Source organism: Chionomys nivalis, chromosome 1, assembly GCF_950005125.1.
Source record: "Chionomys nivalis chromosome 1, mChiNiv1.1, whole genome shotgun sequence".
Lineage (NCBI taxonomy): Eukaryota > Metazoa > Chordata > Mammalia > Rodentia > Cricetidae > Chionomys > Chionomys nivalis.
This window is the reverse complement of record NC_080086.1, coordinates 147,731,561-147,753,836: the sequence shown is the minus strand read 5'-3', so window position 1 is coordinate 147,753,836 and position 22,276 is coordinate 147,731,561. Positions and strand designations below refer to the sequence as shown.

Here is a 22,276-nt window from a genome sequence, read left to right as displayed (position 1 = left end):
CCAAAGGGCTTCTTTCTCCACTGTCTTCAGTGCACACATAGGCTGTTCCACACATGCCAGGAGGAATGGGAAAGGTACTCTACATGACCATTCTGGGGTTTGACTGCATTACCACAGGCTCTGCCTATACCTGGGGTACTGGGGGCTCCCTCCTCAGCATCATCACAGCCCTTTTGGCTGTCTCTGCCCTAATGGGAACAAATCTCTTTACCTGGCTCCAGAAGCATTATGGCTTGGTCACCACAGGGATCATTTCCAGTTGACTCCATGTAGGTAGCCTAACACTGTGTGTTTTCTGTCTTTGCTCTAGGAAGTCCTTTTGATACGGCTACCTTCTCCCTCCCAGTAAGCAAGAATTCCTCTTTAAATCACGAGATGCTAAAGGGTGACCAGGTACATGTTTACACCTTCAAAAGAAACCTAAAGTAGTCCATCTTCCCCAACCGCTCGGCATGCACTGGACCAATAGCAAGTTCTGTTTGATGGCCAGCAGGACCCTGAGCAGCCAGAGTCTTACATTTTTATCATCTTGCTCTTCTCAGATGTGATCCTGAGTCATGTGGGGTGTGGGGTTCTAGAGCATGTGGTGTTAGTAGGTAATCTTAGAAGCACTGGTCTCCACATTAAGCCACTGTATATGTCTTCAGCATTGTTCATCAAAGATTTGTTATGTGTCAAGAACTGCCCTGGAGGGTGGGGACACAAGCATGACTTGATCAAACAAAAACCTTAGTCTCATCGTGTGATAGTCGGAGAGGGAGGCAATATGTAAATGTTACAAATAGTGTGGCCAAGGAACTAAAATAGGGAGGCCAGGTAGCTTGAGAACACACAGGAAGGACTTCAGGTCTGGTCTCCGGGGCCAAAGAAGCCTCCTTCTAGGACGGCACAGCCTGAGATCTCCCAAGGGCAAAGAGAGGGATGCTGCTCCAGATAGTGCACAGTGAGGCAAAGATGTCTTTGAAAAGTAAAAGCTTGAAGATTTGGGGAGGTGGAAATGCTACGGTTATTGCCTGGGAGTTGGGTATGTGCATGCTACAGACAGATACGGGAAAGCTAGGTTTTCACCGAGCCTCTTCTCTGTAGAACAGAGATGAGGCAGGAGGAGTAACCTCATGGGAGAGAAGTCAGGGCACTCCTTCTCCCAGAGATGGGGTGGGGCTAACCATGAGGCTACAACCTTCTTGTCCCTCACAGTTGTTATCTGCACATTGCCGTCATATCAGGCCAGTCATACTTACAGTAAGAACATACCTGTTTCTGTTAGGGTGTTTATTAAAAATAAAAATAGCTGGGCTGGAGAGATGGCTCAGTGGTTAAAAACACTGACTGTTCTTCCAGGGGTCCCGAGTTCAGTTCTCAGCAACCACATGATGGCTCACAGTCATCTATAATGAGGTCGGGCACCCTCTTCTGGCATGCAGGCACACATGCAGGTAGAACACTATTCATAATAAGTAGTCTTTTAAAAAATAATAAAATAAAATGAAAATAACTAAACTTTGTTTCTTTGATGCGTAACAACCCTAAAATGTCATTGTAGAACAATGGCGATGGTGACAGAAACCAACTAGCAACACCCTGATCTTCTGATTGGACCTACAGATTCCCAGCTGGAGAGACCTGGGACATGGATCCCTCTGAATGGGCTTTCAAGCAGGCAGCACCTTTTCTTTGCCAAATTCAAAAGTTCCCAAAATTAAAGTCATCACGTTCAAAACCCAGACCAGTCCTGTCGGGTCAGAAACTAGGGGGACAGGATGTATGGCGGTGAGTGGGAGATGCGAGTCAAAAACCAAGTTCCCTGAGCCTTTGCACAGACTTTCCCTGGGTACCACATTTTTCAAGGACTGAACTGAAGCAAAGTCTCCACAAAGCATCCCATCATCTCCAGGGCCTTGGTGGGATAGGAACGGGGGCTGGGCTGTTGGCTGCTGCTCTCTGTCTGGATCCCAGGAGCTCCTTGTTCTGCTAAAGCGTGAGGACAATGAGAGAAAAGAAACGCGTTTTACAGGCTGCTTCGGGGCTGTAGATTGGCTGGCTTTGGGAGCTCACTCTTCCACTGTAATATGTTTTCAGGGACGGACAGTATGCTTCTGCTCCAAACAACTGATTTAGTAATCAGCTCTTGCCAGGCGTGGTGGTGCACACCCAGCAATGGGTGGCAAAAGGAAGCAGGTTTTTGTGAGTTCAAAGTCAGCCTGCTCTACATAGCGAGATCCAGGACAGTCAGGGTTACATAGAGACCCTGTCTACAATAACAAGAAGCCAGTTTTTTCATCCAGAGATTTTTTCACCCTCAAGTATTTTGAGCAAGGCACCTGACAGGTGAATTGCTTTTTATTTAAATTCCATTTCTATGCTTCCATCACACACGCTGAGAGAAGACTTCCCAGGAAAGAGTTACGTAATTCAAAATACGTTTGATAAGTCACTGCAGGGGTGACTGGGTTTAACTGGTGAAGAGGAAAGCCTGAACACAGCACTACCATCTGGGGATGTGTTCAGAACTCCAGAGTGCGCTCTCTCTCTCTCTCTCTCTCTCTCTCTCTCTCTCTCTCTCTCTCTCTCGGACATTTCTCTCTCAGATGAGGATTCCAGAACTTTCTTGCCTCTCTTGGGGGATGTTACTAGAACCTGGTTATCCGGTGATGTTAGCAAGGCCCCTTAGTTACTGTTTGCTGATCTGTAGGGGGACAATGACAAGGGTATATTCCCATCAGGGAGGTCTTGAGGTTAACTCCTATAGGCGATGTGGCCAGCACAACACTTTCAAAACTGTGGTTAACTCTCTGTTAACTCTCGTCTTGATCACCCTGTCATGACTGTATTTCAGCTGCGATTTTAGTGTTTGCATGATTGCCGTGAAATAAGGGTGGAGTAGGGAGGGACCACAGGACTGAGTGATGGTGTCAAGGTTTCCTGACTCCTGCCCCCCGCAATACCGGTAATCAAGGACCATTTACATTTATTCTTGTTAGGGTTGCGGATAACCCTGGTGCTGAGTGGTGGTGCGGTCCTGGAACTACAGAATTGAACAGCTGCTGTTCAGAAGGATGTGCAGGCCTCTCTTAGTATGGTTGCTGTGGTCAAACCTGTAGCCAGGAAGAGTGGTCCCCTTGTTGGGAGCAGCAAAGAGCTCACCTTAGGCATTTATTAAGTGTTTCCACTCCCCCAAAATAAATAATCAACTTACAGAACTCTGCCTACAGTCTGAATGTTCAGCACAGCATGTAGCAATGCTATGTTAACTTGCTTTCTATCGCTGCAATAAAGACCATGACCAAAAACAGCTTAGAGGAGGAAAGGGTTCACTTCCTCTTACAGCTGACAGTCCATCGCTGAAGGAAGCCAATGTAGGAACTCAAGGCAGGAACTGGAGCAGAGACCATGGAGGAGCACTGTGTTCTGGCTTGCTCCTTTTGCCTTATATAACTCAGGACCCCCTACCTAGCACGGCCCTCCACATCAATCAGACAAAAAAATGCCCCATAGAGTTAAAAGCCAATCTGATGGAGGCAGCTCCTCAACTGAGGCTTCCTTTTCCCTGATAACTCCAGTTAACGTTAAGTTGAAAAAAAAAAAAAGTCAGCACAAGTGGCTTCCCTTTTTACAGTCTAAGAACTGTAACTCTTCCCGCCCTTAATTTAGAACTAATTCTCAGTGTATAATTAGCCCACACTTCACATTGTACTGCCGAAGCATACTGCAAATCCTTTCTATCTTTGTGAGCATTTCTTGCTGAGGGCCAGGGCAGGGGAACGGAGCTCTGGGCCATAGTCCAGCACTAGGTAATGTCCTTGCCCAGCAAGCTTGGAGGGACCTAGAGGCCATATGGTGTAATCAGGAAAGCCAAGGGGATGGGGAGAGCATCAGAGCCTGTGGAGGATGCCCTAGTAACATGACCAGGGCGGCCCAGCCTAGGACCACACCTGTAGGAGCAAGGGTCTGCGAAGGTAGACCACAGAGAACAAGGGACATTGTTGCCATATAATTTTTGAGTTTAGCCCTAAGTCGGGCAGTTGGGATAGAGGCCTCTGCAGAGTCAGTGCCGAGTGTTGGGGAAGAATCCAGAAGGCTGCTAACTGGAAACCAACCAGGCTGGCAGAAGCTGGATGGTGGTCTCCAAAGGGAAAGGAGCCGGAAGCCCTAGAAGAGAGGTAACCACACAGCTTGCACAGAGCAGCAGCACAGCTGGTGGCTCTGACCCTGAGGACTAAACATCAGTGCCCCAGGTTGCTTCTGAAGTATAAAATATAATCTCTTGCTGGGCAGTGGTGGTGCATGCCTTTAATCCTAACACTTGTTAGGTAGAAGCAGGTGGATCTCTGAGTTCCAGTACAGCCAGGAGTACATAGAGTGACCCTGTCTCAATAAAAATAAATAAATAAAATAAAGATTGGATGTGGTGGCACATGCCTGTAATCCCAGTTCTTGGGACGCAGAGGTAGGAGGATCAGAAACTCAAGGTAATTCTCAGCTCCACGTGAGCTCAGAGACTCAGGATGAAAAGGAACTCGGTGTTTCCATATTTTAATTATTTTTGGAAACTAAAAATTAGTTGGAATATTCTGGCCCATGTTCTAATCAGACATAGAAGATGTTGTTTGGTCTTGGCTATTTGGGTAAGAGTTTGCTGTTCCCGTTGACTGGTGTGCTAAGTGTCCTTCATGAAGTGACACTATTTGCTGGAGACAATGACAGTCTTCACCTGGCTTGCAAACCTTGGGTCAAACCAGAGATTTTGTGGTCTTGTCAGGATCCAAAAATCTGAAATAACCCAAGAAAGCACCAGAGTGTGCACAAAGCAAGATTTTATTGAATTGGGCAGCGGGAAAATGAGGAAAAGGGGAAGAAACTGATCAGTTAGGGACAATAGCACAGACTTGGGAGATGACCGTGTCCCTAAATGTTCATCTCAGCAAGTATTTAAGCACAAACCCCACAACTATCTGTGCCAAGTTATAATTATAATTTTCCATCACTCAAACTCCAGGGAATGGGGACTTTCCTTACGTGGTTGATCAAATCCACAACCAATCAAATTTATTTGTTCTTTGTGATTAGAAACATCTATTATTTTGGGGAACAGAAGAATAACGAGCTGTTTTGCAGGCTATTTTTATTGTTTATTGAGGAAGCTGGTCAGGTACTAGAAAGTCCCCAGCTCCCCTAAGCCCTGGGAACTTGAACCTAAGTTCACCTTATGATTAAAATGGAGTCTGAAACAAAATGGCAATACTTAGGCCAAGTTTCTTTTCTCTGTTCCCAACATTCCCACCTTGTCTTGTGACTAGTGAGACAAATCCTTATCTTGGGTCTCAAACAAGGGATTAAAATCATGAGTTTGTTCGGTGATGGAAGCTGCGGAGCGTGGGTGACGGGGCTGTCAGGACTTGGTGGACGCTCTGAGAATGGCTGCTGCTGTGGGCTGGGAGGGAGGGAGGCCAGGACTCTGGCAAAAGGCCTGGTCACACACCTTCCGGTCCTAAACGATGGGAAGTTATCTCATGACTTGCTGGGCTTGGGGGCACAGCTTTTTCTCTGTGCTCATATCTTGTGTTTTAATTTCTCCTTCCTCTACCTCCACCCTCAAGCACTTTAGTCTAGAAAAAACCTTGAGGTCTGTTGTGCCAGAGTGGCTCAAGTAGATCACAAAGGCGGATTGGAGAAAACTTTCTTTGCAGGTAAATTAGACTAATATGTAATGTGTATTGTTGACCTAAATATCCAAGACATTGATATTGAGTAAATATAACTTTTTTTGTTTGTTTGTTTAGTTTTTTTAGTTTTTTAGTTTTTCAAGGCAGGGTTTCTCTGTGTAACAGCCTTACCTGTCCTGGAACTAGCTCTTGTAAACCAGTCTGGCCTTGAACTCACAGAGATCTGCCTGCCTTTGCCTCCCGAGTGCTGGGATTAAATGTGCACCACCACCACCTGGCTAATATAACTGTTTGTACATATGGACTTTTATTATTTAAAAATAAACATGAGTTTGACAGTGCCTATGCTATCCTGAACACAGTATGCAAAAGCGTTAATAACACGGGGTCAAATAATAGAACAAGGAGCAGGAGTTCGGGGACCTATTAGACTTATGATGAGGGTTGACGACCGGGGGACCAGTTGAAAAGTATTCAAACCAGTCAGAATTTTGTTTTCTTTCCTCCTCCCTAATGTGGAGATTCTCTTTAATGTTTGTTAGAGCCTCCCTAATAACACCTGAATGATTGGCAGAGAAGCCACACGTCTCTTCCAAGGCCATACATAAGTCTCCCTCTGTAGTGATGAGGCGAGCAGGCCCGCTTTTCGTCCCGCCCGGCTCCCACACGGCTAGCTTTATACCCAAAATAACAACACACAAATTGTATTCTTTTAAACACAGCCTTGCCCATTAGCTCTAGCCTCTTACTGGCTAATTCTCACATCTTGATTAACCCATTTCTGTAGAGAGCTGCATGGAGCTGCACCTGATGGTGCTGGCTTCCGCCCTCTGCAATCCCGAAAGCAAGTGCTCTCTGTGATAATCAACTCCTTATATGGCTAAGGCCTGACTTATGCTATTATCACGCAATGATCGTCAGCTGCTTGCATATGCGTGGACCTATGGACAGTGCCCACGTGGCAATCCGGGGTTGGCGGCCCGTGCCTATTTAAGGGCTGGGAGAGGTGGGGGGGGGGGCGGGGGGAAAGGCTGTAAATAAGGTCCTGAATAAACTGCTTGCAAGAAGAGCTCCAGTGTCGCGTCTTCCTTGCTGGTCGAGATGGGCACGACACATTTCCCTTAATGTGTGTAGTAGCACCATGAGGTGGTGACTTACTGGGAAAGATTCAGCATGTCTGACCTGGCAGCTGGCTCCATGGCATCTGCCTCACTGCCTTCTTCCTCCCAGCATTCTGTTCTGTCTTCCCCGCCTACCTATGTTCTGACCTATCAGGCCAAGCAGTTTTCTTTATTAATTACCCAATGAAAGCAACAGATAGCAACCCTCCTACATCATCCCTCCTCAGAGAAAAGTAGGTCCAGCCCCATCCAGTTCTGTAGGACCACCTCTGCCAGGGAGTCAACTTGATTCTTCAGGAACAGAGACAGGAGCTATCTCTGTCAGTTTGTTCACTCAGGATCCTCAGTGACTAAGGCTGATGTCCCAAGGATGTTGACCCAGTGAGGGGGGACAGAGGATGGGAGGTTCCCTCTTGGTTTGCAGCAAGCCTACGGTTCCCATGTGCATCCTTCCCACTCTCTCTTATAATACAGGACTTGAGACATGATATGAACCAACACACAAAGCTTAGGTTTTTTCTTTTCCATGAAATGCTCTAGAGAGAGGAAGGGCATTAAGTCAAAGGTACAAGAAAACCGAGGTGGTGTAGGAGCAACCAAAGGGGTGCTTTCATTTAGAGCAGCCCACCTGGTGCTCAGCAGAACATAGGTGTCGGAGTTTTTGCAAACCAATGAGTAGGGTGATGCTGCCAGAAGGTAGCTGGAAGAGCAAAAACGGGTTCCTTCTTCCCGAGTGTCCCCAGAGACAGTGAATCATGGAGACCTACTTGGGGTCCATAGGGCTGACAGCAAGTCTAAAATCTCTTGACTGTTTTCAATGGTTTATCCTCTGTTATTGGGAGTCCTTTTTCCTTGTAAATGGCCCCTTGCATGTGTATGGTTTCAAAGGCATATTGGCTGTTGGCTTCCTTTCCCTAATCTGAGAGTCTGGGCCAGAGCTATCAGTTCTGCCCTCTGAGTGAATGCCCCCAGGGAGTGGCGAGAGCTTGTGCCCATAAAACTTTCTCTAAGGTCACTGCCACCACCCCAGCCAACTCTTTTCCTCCTTCCACAATCAGTAACATTTCTAGATCAGGAGAGTCCCATGGAATATCAGTCAGGTCGGGTCTCAGACCCTGGAAGTGGGTGAGGATTTCCAAACAGTTATGCAGAGGACTCTCAGTTGTTTCTGGTAGCAGAGTGGCTTAGTTTAGGGTGGTAGCCTGAGAAAAATTAATATTTGACTGGTGTGGTAGTTTGAATGCAATTGACCCCCCATAAACTAATTGGGAGAAGCACTATTAGGAGGTGTGGCTTTGTTGAAGTAGGTATGGCCTTGTTGGAGGCAGACTTAGAGGTCTCATATACGCTCAAGCCACAGCTAGTGTCCAATTCACTTCCTGTTACCTGCAAGATGTGGAACTCTCAGTTCCTTCTCCAGTACCATGTTTTCCTGCACACCGCCATGTCCTGCCATCATGATAATGGACTGAACCTCTGAACTTTAAGGCACCAAATTAAATGTTTTTCTTTAAAGAGTTGTCATGGTTGTGGTCTCTTCACAGCAACAGACACTTTAAGATAGCTGGTTTAGCAAGAGAGCATGGGAATGGGTTAACCTGGCATTTATTATCCATCGATTGGTGGGCTTTTTAATAGGCTCTGTATTGCATTCAGGGAGTGGTAATAGTCAAATTCTGTTCGAGAGTCAGTTTGCCAGAATCTTTAGTTAGTAGGGCAGTGGCTGCAATAATTCTCAAGCAAGCTGGCCCACCAGCCACTGGATCTAATTTCTTTGGTAAGTAGACCACAAGACAATGTCAAGGCCCAAGTTTCTGGGTTAATGAATACTACTTTAGCCAAGGTCTTCTTTTCATCTACAGATAGGTAGAAAGGCTTGGCAACATCAGGCAAGACCAATGCGGGTGCTGGTGTCTATAGCAGAACTTTATCTTCTGACTTGGTTCATGGGGACTTACCCTCCAGCCCTTGCCACCTCATACAGAGGTTTGGCAATTTCAGAAAATCCCAGAATCCAGAGTCTGCAGTACCCTGCCGTCCCCTGGAGTCTCTTATTTGTCTCTTTGTCATTGGCATTGATATACCCAAAGTAGCCTCTTTGGCATAGACAGAGATCTCTTTCCTTCCTGGAGGTCAAACCCCAGGTATCCAGCTTTCTGGGTGCAGAGCTGTGCCTTCTTTGCAGACACACAATATCCCAGCATCTCCGGAGTTCTTAACAGTCCTTCTGCAGCTTCTTTGTAGTCCATCTCATTCATGCCACAGTCAATAAGTTATCCACATATTGCAGAAGTACAACCTGGGAGGAAGTAAGGCAGTACTCACCCAACTATGCATTTAAAGCTGTATTAGAAAGACTGGGAGAGTTTTGAATCCTTGGGGTAAGTGAATCCTTGTCAAGTGTCCATTGAAACAAGTCTCCAGGTCAATTCATTCAAAGGCAAGCAGAGGTTGGTGCTAAGGGGCCAGGGAGATGCTGAAGATGAGACCAGAAGTATGTAAGCCTGTTTTTCTGGTGACAACATGCTGAGAAGGATACACAGATTGGTTACCATGGGGTGGATATCTGTAGCATGAATAGTAAAAACCCAGAGAGAGAGATTAGGGTTCAACCTGAAATCCAGAAAAGCAAAGCAGCCAAGCCACTAGAGAAGTCTCACCTCTACCAAGGCTGGGCGGCCACAGACTAAGCAGACAGCCTCTCTCTATCATTTTATATTCCCTCTAGTGCTGGGATTAGAGGCCTGTGACTCCCTAGTACTGGGACTAAAGGGGACACTCATGTTTCCAGTGGCCCATCTCTTTGCAAAATGCACATTGGTTTCTCTGAAGTGGTGAAGGGTCTTTTTTTTTTTTAAGTTCTAGAAGTCATTTTATATGTGGGTTTTTTGTTTTTGTTTTTGTTTTTTTGAGACAGGGTTTCTCTGTGGTTTTGGAGCCTGTCCTGGAACTAGCTCTTGTAGACCAGGCTGGTCTCGAACTCACAGAGATCCACCTGCCTCTGCCTCCCGAGTGCTGGGGTTAAAGGCGTGCGCCACCACCGCCCGGCTAGAAGTCATTTTAGATGAGGGAATTGGGACTCCCAAGGCCAGGATCTCTGTTCGTCTTGGAAAGTGGCCATCATCATCCTAACAGTTTTCTCTGCCTGTTTGTCTTCCTGATTATAGACCTTAGTGGCTATTTCTGTCTATTTGGGGAGATTTTCTCCCTCAAATCCTTCAAGCCTCTGTAGTTTCTTCCTAATGTTGGGAGCCGATTGGGGCACAAAGGCAATGCTTATGGCTCTCCTGTTTCCTTCTGCTTTGGGGCCAATGGAAGAATAAGAGCAACAGACCTCCATTAGCCATCCTAAGAGACTCATTTGCTTCCTACATAATGATTAATTTTAGACATATTGTTAGGGCACCTAGCAGCTGCGCAGACACCTCCCACTAGTCTGGTGGTAGACTTTCAGGGATCCTTACCTCCATCAGTGTTGGGGTTCCAGTCAGGGTGGAATTATGGAAAAACAGCCTCAAAGATCGCCAAACTAGTGCTGGGCCACCTGTTCTCACCAGGAGCCAATTTCCCAGCTTCCCTCAGAATCCTTTCCCTCTCCTCATAAGGAAAAAGTCTGCAGGAGCTGTTGGCAGTCATCCCAATAGTTTCTAAAAGGAAGATTAAACTTTGAAGTTTCTCAGAAAAAGGAGATTTGGGGTTTTCCAGTTATAGAGCTCATTGGTAGCAAATGGAGTATAGAGACAGAAAGGATTATTTCCTCTCCCTTCTGTCAGCCGTGCCTGCCTGCTGAAGGGGGTGGGGGACAAAGGATGAATGTGTGGAGGGTTGGTGAATCAAACCAGAGCAAGTATGGGGAGGGGATAAGAAAGGGTTCTGAGGGGGGGGGTGTCTCAGGACTGGGTTCCTGGAAGAGAACTAAGATCAGGGTAAAGAATGGGGGAAGGGGTAGGTTGAGTGGGAGGTGATGACACCCATGCTTGAGGCAGGAGCGAGTAAGATATGACATTTCTTTCTCAGATGTAAGCAAAACTGCCGCCCTGGTCTTTAGAGTAAGAAGGGACAGAATAGAACCGTTTTTAGGTGGAAGATGAGGTCTAAGCTATTTTTGGAGACTCCTACCCCAGTAAGATCCAGGCTATGATGTAAGGGACCTGGTCAGGATGACCCAGTCACCCAAAAATGATGTTCCTAACTACAGTTGGATTAGACAGGTTAAAAGAGCCTTCGAATGGCCATCCGACCTGGAGGGCTGGCCATTCAAGTTGACAGAGAGTGTGGAGCTTCCCTGGGAAGACAGTGTCCCCCTAGGTGTCGGTTGTGAATAGTTTGAACCCTGTAAGACAAGGTCCAGGGGTGTCAGGGCTGAGGAAGCTTATACATGCTTTCAAAGTAGGCAACAAGACCGAGAATGACAGAAAAGTGAAACCCAAGACCAACACTGACAGAGATGGACAGACTGACAAGATGAGACAGACGCATTTAAGGGAGACACAGAACCAGGTGTTCCCCTGCAGGCGTCAGTGGGAGGCCAGGACGTCTCCTGCACTGCATCCAGTTTCTCCTTTCTTAGGCTCCAGAGAGGTGCCAACCGGAAACCAGACTACTTCCAGAAGTCCAAATGACAGAAAAACAGTCCTGTCTTTTGGGGTTCTGCTGGGTAGGTGTTCAGATCCTAGAAGCATCCCCAAATGTTAGGATCCAAGAATCCGAAATAACCCAAGCAGGCAGCAGAGTCCACACAGAGCAAGATTGTTATTGAATTGGGCAGCAGGAAAGTGAGGGAAAGGGAAAGAAGCTGATCAGTCAGGGACAATAGCACAGACTCGGGAGCTGACTGTGTCCCTAAACATTCATCTCAGCACGTATTTAAGTGCAAAGCCCACGACCATCTGTGCCAAGTTACAGTTACAATTTTCCACCAGCCGAACTTCAGGGATTAGGGACTTTCCTTACGTGGTTGATCTATGTTAAATGTACAACCAATCAAACCTATCTGTTCTTTGTGATTAGAAACATCTATTATTTGAGGGAACAGAAAAATAACAAGCTATTTTGCAGGCTAATTTTATTGATTATTGAGGAAGCTGGTCAGGCACTAGAAAGTCCCCAGCTCCCCTAGGCCCTGGGGATTTGAACTTAACTTCACCTTATAATTAAAATGAAGTCTGAAACAAAATGGCAGTACTTAGGCTAAATTTCTTTTGTCTGTTCCTAACAGTCTGGTGGCCAGTGTGAGCAAGCCTCACTTCATCGATCAAGCTAAGACCAGCTCTGAGTAAGAATCCATGTAGTTTACAGTGAGCACGAGATTTCTGGTCACCATTTAGTCAACACTAATGCTAGCTTTTTGAGGAAACTAGAAGAAAAGCAGTATAGCTCTCAGCTTGAAGTAGTGATTAGTCACAGTTTTATAAATGTTATGCAACGTAAGGCCATCTGGAAGTGAAAGCACTGGGGGTGGCAATAAAACCCCCTGAGCACTCGCACCTCTCTGTGTGGGGGGAGTAACCTAGGCAGGTCGGTGGAGAGCATTTATCAGCTCCTGCACTGTTGACATTTTGGGTCAGACCATCCGTTGTTGTAGGGGCTGCCCTGGTGGGAGATCTTGTAGCACCTATGGTCACTACCCACTAGACGATTATCCCTCATCCAGTTATGAAAATCACGTCTCCAGATATTACCAAGTGTTTCCCCGGTTAAGAGCCCCTGTTTAATAAAACGTGAAAACCAAAGGAAGAATTTCCTCACTGTGAAGAGAATGACCGGCCAGGACTGTAACTCCATGGGAAATCACTTTTGGGGAGGGGGCAGTGGTTCGAGACAGGATTTCTCTGTGTAGGTAGCCCTGGCTGTCCTAAAACTCTCTGTAGACCAGGCTAGCCTTGAACTCAGAGATCCACCTGCCTCAGCCTCCAAATGCTGGGATTAGAAATACAGGCTGGAATAGCATTCCTGAGGCCCTGGGATTGAATCTCTACCGTCTTGCAGAAGAAAACAAAATATTATTAGTAGCAAGAAAACTCCAAAGGGAATCTTCACAGGATTGCTTTTTGTAGTTAAGTGAAAATGAGGGAAAGAGAATCTTGTGAAACATTTTGCTAAACATAAGGCCTTAAAAAAAATACTTTCTACAAGTCCTGGTGGTATTTATGTACCACCTCTCTTAACTTCTCTCCGTCTGTAAAAATGCCTGGAAGACTGCAATACTACACACACACACACACACACACGTACACACACGTACACACACACACAAATGGAGGCACCAGGATTCTGCATCTGCTTTTCACTAGGGAAGCTTGCACTTTCCTGCAGCATCATGCATTAAATGTTGGCTCTTGATTTCCCTAATGAGCACACAAACGTTTATGCAGACTGGGTAGAACAAAATTGTTTAGCAAATATACTAAAGTCTTTAATATCACCAGGACTACAAGCTGCATGTGGATTTGTGCCAAGCAGTACTGGCTCGCTCGCCTCTCAAATTCCACCCTTGGAAAAGACAGTTGCTTCCCTGCAAATCCTGCATCTTAGCTGCTAATTTACCATTCCGAGGGTCTCTGTGGTAGAACAGCAACGCTGTACTATTACACTCTGGGCCACTATTTATTTCCCTGGCTATGTTTTGCTTTGTATCTTAGACCAGTATTGTCCAATAGACATACAATACAAACCATATTTGCATAATTTCAAACTGTTTCGTTCAACCCAATGATAATCATTGTAAAATTGGAATCTTTCTTTTCCACATTCATCCCATCTGATTTCTACAACACAGCACACACCAAATGTGCTGGACACATTTCAAGTATTGAAGTCACATGTCAACGGCAGCTACCATGTTAGAATAGTTCCAAACTATGATTTCCCAAGTGCCTCCGTGGGAGGCTGATAAGCTATAGAGTGGGTGCTACTCTGCTATAGATTATGGGTAACAGGCCAGGGGACTTGTTCAATACTACTGGTTCAATACTAATGCTTCATTCTGTTTCCAGAAACAAAATTAAGGTGACACACACCAAACATTTGAGTTTGATCTGTCTCTGAAAGAGACTGGAGCCTGGGGATGCAGTTGTCAGTGGTGGAGGGTGAAGACTTCTGGCTCCTTGCAGTTACTGCGGGCATCATCAGGAGGCGGTTTAACCTTGGCTGTATGACCCCTGATAAACCACAATTGTATCAATATCAGAGAACAGGGGATCAGGAGTCTTCAGATTATAAATACAAGGTAAATCCTGTCAACGCAATCTTTTTAAATACAGGATAAAAACCCTTCAAGCACACCCGACTGATCTTGTTCTGTCCCACCATGGCTTGGTTCTGTGTTAGCCTGGCTTCCGTATGACATCCAAAAGAGTGGATCCAGGTTTCCTATGAACCTTTGCCTGTCTGCCCACTCTGGGGCCAAACCCAGTCATTTCCACTTTCTCTAGATCCTCCTCTAGTTATCCAGTGCTCCTGATTACAGGGAAAAGCATGCTCTCACTCTTGGGAAGCCTCAAGTGCAGGTGGCTCCTCCCCTCTTCTGCTTTAAAATGATGCTCCATTGTCACAGCCGTTTTTTTAGAGCTGGCTCTTTGCTGCTTAGCTCAGAGCCAAACAGGCCCCAGCTGACAGCACGGAATGTCGTTGTGATTTATTTCCCTGCCGTCCTCTTGCTGGGCTTTCATTCCCTCTTCTAATTACTGTACTGCTCAGTATTTGTTGACAACAATCCCAAGTCATTGTAGGAATGTGGTAGAAACTGTATAACTAGGTATTCATTTCCTCACAATTAAATCTTCCTTATGACCCAAAATCTAAATTATTCCCTTTGACAAGTCAGTAGATGCCTAACAACCATCTTGAATGGCCAAATAGGCATGGCACTGTCTCTCCCACAGATGGCAGTTATCTCGGTAGAGACACGTGTATTTGCCAACTCATCTAATACAATGGGTTCATTTTTTGGTTTTTCGAGACAAGGTTGTTTGGAGCCTGTCCTGGAACTAGCTCTTGTAGACCAGGCTGGCCTATCATGCAGCTACAATGCAGTATTAAAGACCCTCAAAAGTGGGGCTGCAGAGATGGCTCCACAGAGAGGAGCACTATTTTCCCAGAAGACCCAGATTTGGTTCCCAGCACCCAGATGATGGCTAACAACTTCTAATGCCCTGTCTGACCTCTGAAGGTTCTAGGCATATATGCAGGCAAACAGTTATCACATTAAATCTGTGGGGGGCGGGGAGGGAGGGTGCATGGCGGCAGAAAAAGGCAACCCGGCAACCCTCTGGAACTTACAAGTTGACATAATGAAAACACAGAACAAGAGCACTCCATAGACAGGTTAACAGTTTATTTATAGGGATGCTGGAGCAGAAAACAGTATCTTGGCCAGGGAGAGCTGTAAGTTAGGTTTTCTAGGGCCTTTGAAGGTTTAGGGCAGATTCTTCCTTCGTGGGTTAATTTTTTTTCTTTTATGGGCAAAACAGAAGTCCCAGCCAGGCCCCCAGGTCTGTGCCTGATGTAACCAGGATGTGTTATGATGTCACCTGGAGGGGCCAGCTGACTAGCTATTTAGGGAGGAATGGGAAACTGGCCTCAGAATTCCTGAAAAAGTCGGGGGGAGGGGCGCGTTTCTATTTCCTAGGGGCTATCAGCTCAGGTCAAGTTCAGGCAGCCATCTGGCCACACTACAAGGCTACTTTGCAACAGTGCATGGTAAGGGGGGCGCGTCTTTTTCTACATGAGCAGGGCTGGAGATGGGTGCTCAAAGCAGGCTAAGTCAGCTGGCAGGTGATGGCAGACCTGAGCAAACTGTCGGGAACGTCTGATTTACTCACCATCAGGTAATTTCACTGCCATTTCCCTGAAAAAAATATTAGAGAAAAAACATATTAACAAGAATATTTATGGTGAGACAAGAGACCAGTGGCCGAGGAGTAGGACCCAGGGCCCCACCGCCAGATTCCCATGCTGGAGTCGGCTAGCTTTAAGGAAGTTCTTTTATGCGCTCTTCCACTGGGCCAGGATTGTCTCTATAGTAACAGCACTGTTCCCTGAGAAGAGGCATGTGCGTTCTGTGCTGCTGTCAGCATGATGCCAGGGATGGGAAGAGGAGTTAGGCCCAGGTCGCCTCCTGCAGTGTCTGCCAGCGGGGTTAGCATGTGCTAGATAGGGACAGACTATGACCATCCAACCCCATCCCACCAGACCCAAGTTTATTCCAGTTATGTCTGAGGGCGTCACAGCTTCATTAGATGAGAGTGTGAAGTTCTCCATGTACATATGTTCGAGACTCCCAATTATGAGGTTCTCTAAAAAATTTTAAATTCCAATTTGATTTTCTCTACAAGGCATTTGAGCATAATACAGTGCACACACGGCAGGTACTGAGCCCAGACAGCCAACGGATCCCATCCAACACCTCACTCTCCCGAGTTGCCTAAGTTTAGGGCTAGCGAGATGGTTCAGTGGTTAAAATCACTGGCTGCTCTTCCAGAGGTTGAGTTCAATTCCCAGCAACCGCATGGTGGCTCACAACCATCTGTAATGAGATCTGGTGCCCTCTTCTGGCATGTGGGCATACATGGAGGCAGAATGTTGTACACATAATAAATAAATCTTTAAAAAAAAAAAGTTCTAGCTGGCTGCTCTTCTAGAGAACCTAGTTTCAATTCCCAGCACCCACATAGCAGCTCACAACTTTAATTCCAGTTTCAGGGGAGCTGATGCCCTCTTCTGATCTCGATAGGCACTGCAGGCACATGGTACATGCAGGCAAAAAAAAAAATTTTATAAAACCTCAAAAAGATCTTTTGTGTTAAACTAACGAAAATGAATTCTATAGGATAACATTTGCATGTTTCTATCTATGCAATTGGGACTGCCCCAAATGAACGTTTCCTTTTATTCGAACTACAATTGCATACCTTTGCTTCTCGAAGTTGCACTAGCTCATCTCAAGCACCAGGCTGCAGGAGAAATGCAGGCGGTAACTAATTAGACCAACAATACTATAGTAACACGCTGGTGTGTAGACTATGTTGACCTTGCATAAACAGAATCCTCAATGTGCTATCCAGTACATTTGGTAATTCAACTTGCCCTCTGAGTATTAATCCATTTACCAACACGGATTTATTATTCTGTGTGCACACAGGTGCCACAGCGCTCACATGAAGGTCCACGGATAACTTGGTTCTCTCCCCCATAGGGCCCAGGAACCAAATCAAAGGTCAGGTTTGGTATTCCTAAACCACCTTACTACACGGTCCCCTTGTCCCTGTCTATAAAGAGGTGGTGTGACTACATTAAATTCCTATTAAGTTGGCCTCAGGTAAATCCTTCAACCCATCAGAGCAGCATATCCAATCAGGTTAGAGCTCTCATCCTTGGCCAAGAATTCTGTTTCTGGAATTGTGCCCGACAAGTCAAATCTTTTCATTTAACTCATACCTTGTGCTCACTAACGCACTGGGCATAACACACAGCACCTGTGTAAGAAAAAAAGCGTCAACAATGGCACAAGCACCAGGCCATAGCTTCCCCTCCGCCCCGTCAAAAGAACCACAGGCACACACCAACCTTTCTTGGAGCTCCTAACTGCCTTTGATAACATTAAGTCCTGCCTCTGAATACTCCTGTACAAAGTTGTGATCTTTACATTTCTGACAGCTGGGAGTCTATTTGTTCCCTCTGTGCCATCGTTCCAAATGAATCCGTCACACAATCAGATAATTTATCAAGTTTAGAAACAAAACGACTAGCTGCAGTATTTAAGGCAAGCTGAAGCACTTTCATTGATTTCAAAATCAGAAGCACCAATCAATCAACACTTGCTGAAGCTGAAAAGGGAGGGGGGAGAAACCCGTAGTTCTGGAACTTCTCTGTCCGGAGTCCTAGACCTCACGCTGTCCCTCACTCTAGGCTTAGACTGTGTCAATCCGAAGGACTCAATAGAAACCTAAACGAGACAAAACTACGGCATGTTCCTTTGTTGCAGCAAAGGGAATACTAGATATTGTTCACAATAGCCCAGAAGAAGGTTTTTGCTCTGAAATGGGCTTCGCGAGGCGTAGGGGCTCTCTGTACTGCTGTACCCTTAAGTCCCAACACTTTACAGTACTAGAGCAGAAAGATTCCCTGGGCCAGAATGGGAACCCAACAAGCACAAGTTCACATCCCAATTAAAAAGCAAAACCCAAGCAGTACCTTCCTTCGTTCACTCACGTCTAAATTTAGACCTCACAAATGTTAAAGCGGTAGTGAGCAGGCAGGACTCCCAAGTGCTCAGAAGACAGCTATGACTGGTCTTAGGAACAAAGTGTTTTTACATCACGGAGCACAGAAGTTAGGTATCTAATACCCTGTACAAGTGTGGACCCAGAGGCTCAGATTTTTGCCAAGGACACAAAACCCAGGCAGGCTAGGTTTGTGTCAGAGTAAGGCTAGGCAGCATAAAGCACTGGCTAATCCTGCTACTGTGGGTGCGCAGAGCGCCCTGCTTGACTCGCTTGCAATCATCCGCTCTCAGAAGCCACCCTCCAACCTTAAAAAAAAAGGTCTCTGTACAAAGTGGCATTTTAAGGGCACTTGTGCCGAGAACGCGGCTGTGTGGGCGAAATTACCTCCTTTCCTTGCTAACATTGGAATTATCCTGCTACTCTTGCTCTCTGATCTCGTTCGCTTCCTAAATAGGCGATGTCCCCGTCACCAGACTACTGGGCAGGCGGGAGCCCCGAGTGTGCCAAGGACCCGGGATCAGTCTTGACTCTGTGCCTTTACCCCGGAGGAGACAAATCCGAACAGCGCCGAGGCCGAGCCCCAGTCCCACACCGAGGGGACACGCACCGGGCCGGGACCGGCACGCGGGGCTAGCACAGTGAGGATCCCCGAGGCCACGTGGCGGGACCTTGCGTTCCGCAGGACGAGTACTACTTACCAGGAGCACGCCGCGGCGGAAAAGGGGAGACGCCCGGTCGGACCAAGTTTAAAATGGGCTGGACAGTAAGCGCGGGTCGCAGCCAACCAGAGTGGCCCAGGGCCCCGCCCTGCCCGCCCTGTCCGGGTTCCCGCCCTATCCCAACTCCCCAGCCCTCGCGCGTCCCCTGGTGGCCTCAGCGCGTCCTAGCCTGCGCCCAACCCAGAACCACTCACCGCCCTGACCGCAGAGGTTCTTGGTACTACAGAGTGTAGGGCAGCGTGATACACTGGATTTAGTACTATGCCACACCCTTTTGTCCTTATTTTCATTTAAAGATCCACACTTAATTATGTAGCAGAATTTACTCCTGTTGAGGAAACTGTGACGTTGACATCATGCGGAGTAGAGTGGAATATCTTTGAAGAGGGGCTGATGCAAGCAGAAGACCCACATCTGGAAATCTCACTGCTGGCTATGTACTTCCGATGCTGGCCAAGATCTGAAAACACACTCCCCTTGGAGCACTTCTGTGACTCTGGACGAGAGAAGAAGTTGGTATTGCAGAAAAATCAACAGCATTGAGGCCAGACATGGGTGATAGAGATCAAACATCCCTCAGAAGACGTGAAGTGGTAACCTCCAGTGCTAGTGAATGTGATCTTAGTGGGAAATAGCCTTAGTTTTGTGATCAAGTTAAGATAAGGTCATTGGGATGGGCCTTTTTTGTTGTTGTTTTTTCCAGACAGGGTTTCTCTGTGTCGCCCTGACTGTCCTGGAACTTGCTCTGTAGACCACGCTGGGCTGGAAGTCAGTGGAGATCCGCCTGCCTCTGCCTCCTGAGTGCTGGGATTAAAGACCTGTGCCATTACTCGGCAGGGGTGGGCCCTCTTAACTAAAGGCAACTGGAATCCTTCTAAGACTGGAAGACAGAAACACAGCAAAGGGTGGAGAGAGAGAGGTGCGACTGCACATCCCAAATGCCAAGAATTGTGCCGGCAGCCAGAAGCTAGGAAGGCACAGGAAGAATTCCTTTCAGTGAGTTTAGAGGTAGTTTGATTCTCTGACACCTTGGTTTTTGGGCTTCTGGTGGCCAGAACTGAGCTGGCATTTTTGTTGGACGCCACCAAGTGCATTGTTAAGGCACACGATGCTATCAGAAAGCGTATATCCCCAGCTCCAGACTCAGCTAGATCACGCTCTGGGCTCTTGTTTAGCCTTTCCTCATACTAAGGATTCAGCCACACAACATGACTGACACTTGCAAGTTCCAGGGCCACGCCTGTATGGACAAGCCCTCAAGCAGAAATGCCTAATGGTCCTGGGAATCTTAAAGGACCCCGTGACCCACGTGTAGCATGGTTGCATCATCTGTGCGTGACGCAGCTGAGTGAGCCCTTGCACTAATGCTAATGCGTGAGCTCCGTCACCTGCATATGACATAACCACACCATCCCCCTATGTACACGCGCTAGGCAGCCCTTAAAATCTGGAGGCACCATCTTCAGCTCTCTCTCTTTACACACTGACTTCTCCAGGATTGTACATGGCCCCTCTAATAAACTCCTAAGCGGGTTTGTTGCGTGTTCCATGTTTCCTTCCCACTTGCACTAGGTAATTTCCCTCATCCCTTCCAGAGGGGGAAATATCAGTAAGATCCCGTGTTGATATAAATGTTGAGGGGAAACTGAGGTAGTTCACAGTCCTCCATTCTATCTATGCTCTGAGTAGGAGCCGGGTAACAGCTTTATTCATCATTGCAAACTCTGAGAGCAACCAAGCTGCCCTTCAGTAGGTGAATCAACTGTCCAGACAATGGAATATTATTAGCATTGAGCAGAAATGACTATCAAGTCTCTGAAGCTCAGTGTATTACTAAGTGAAGGAAGTCAGTCTAAAAATGCTGCATTTTATGTGATCAAACAACAGCTCACTTAGAAAAGGGGAAATCGATAGCAGAGGGAGGAGTGATGAACAGAACAGTATTCTTTAGCATGTTGGACTAGATGCCCAAACATCAGGGAAGAGTTGCTCCAGACACCACTCACATAACCACAAATTGATGCAAAAGCAAGAGGATTTTTATTCTGTCATGACAGGGTCCTTCAGGTTCGCGATATGAAGGACATCCACAGCTGTTACAGCCCATCTTTTAAAGCAAAAAGCCACAGAGACAAGGGGGGGGGAACCTGTAGGTTGTTTTCCAACTTATTGGACTGGCTTATTCAAAAAGGCTATTACCAATAATTAGCTGGAGAGTGATTGCCAGATCAGATGAGGTAAAGGGAAACTTCTGAAGGTCACTTTGCCCCTTCCCAGGGACTAAGTCAAAACATCAGTAACTGAGTCAACACCTAAGGGTTATCATGCCCCTATTCAGGGAGATGGAAAGTTTCCAACATCTCAGTACGTGCATACATAGCTGTTATGTCCTTGGTTCCCAGGGGAGGTGGGGAAGTACTGAGAGTCATCAGAAATGGCTTTAGATTTTTCTTAAAGTTTTACATTTTCTTAGGGTTGAGGGGGTTTACAAATGCATTTAGAGTCTTTCAAGCACACAGTAACTATTCTGCACATAAGAGTGGTCACATGCCATTATGTCCTTGTCAATCCATACAGCACACGGCACAGTGAACTCTCAGTGTTGGTTCGTAAGCGTACAGATGCGCTCCTTTCGTGTGGGCTGCTGAGAGCATGGAGGGCTGGTTTGTGCCGAGGACTGACGGAGAGAACGCCCTGCTCTGCTAAATCTCACTAGGAATTTAAAATTGCTCCAGTGGTTAAGAGCACTTTCTGCTCTTCCAGAGTTCAGTTCCCAGCATCCTCCTCCAGTTGCTCACAGACACCTGTAACTCCAGCTCCAGGGAATCTGATGCCCATTTCTGGACTCAGCAGATCCCTGTACCTATGCATACAGATGAGAAAAAATAATAATAAATAAAAGCAAAATTACTCTGAAAAGTAAACTTTTGCTGGGCATGGCGTCACATGTCTGCAATCCTCGTACTTTTGAGGCAGTGGCAGGAAAATCAAGAGTTCAAGGCATTCAGGTGTGATGGCACACACCTCTCATTTAATTCCAGAATTTAGAAGGCAGAGACGCGTGGATCTCTGTGAGTTCAAGGCCAGCCTGGTCTACCCTTTAAAGGTAGTAAAACCCTACCTTAAAAAAAAAAAAAGTTTGGGCCAGGCTGTGTTGGCACACGCGTTTAATCTAAGCACTCGGAGGAAGAGGCAGCCTGGTCTCTGAACAGTCAGAACTACACAGAGAAACCCTGTTGAAAAACAAACAAAAATGTTCAAAGCAGCCTTGGCTAGTGAGTTTGAACCCACCCTGGGCTACATGAGACTCTGTTGTCAAAAATAAATAAAATTAAAAATTTAAATTTAAATGAAGTCTTAAACTCGGTATGGTGGTACACACCTGTAATACAAACAATCTCTAGAGGTCAAGGTAGGGGTGTTGAGGTATCTAGGACAGCAAGGCCTTGTCTCTACTAAATAAATACATATTGAAATCATACTAAAAAAATAAAGATATAAGCCGGGGGTGGTGATACACACCTTTAATCCCAGCACTGGAAAGGCAG

At 46.5% G+C, this 22,276-nt stretch overlaps 1 long non-coding RNA gene and 1 other non-coding gene across 2 annotated transcripts; both read right to left on the bottom strand.

Moving 5' to 3' along the window:
- Positions 1 to 15,153: 15,153 nt before the first annotated feature.
- Positions 15,154 to 17,260, bottom strand: LOC130884764 (uncharacterized). Its single transcript, XR_009058109.1, has 3 exons — positions 17,222 to 17,260; positions 16,696 to 16,737; positions 15,154 to 15,632 (listed from the first exon to the last, which is right to left on the bottom strand). It is a non-coding gene; the product is annotated as an uncharacterized LOC130884764 (long non-coding RNA).
- LOC130889860 (small nucleolar RNA SNORD93) lies at positions 17,094 to 17,164 on the bottom strand. The gene has a single exon (XR_009058653.1). It is a non-coding gene; the product is annotated as a small nucleolar RNA SNORD93 (small nucleolar RNA).
- Positions 17,261 to 22,276: the final 5,016 nt, after the last annotated feature.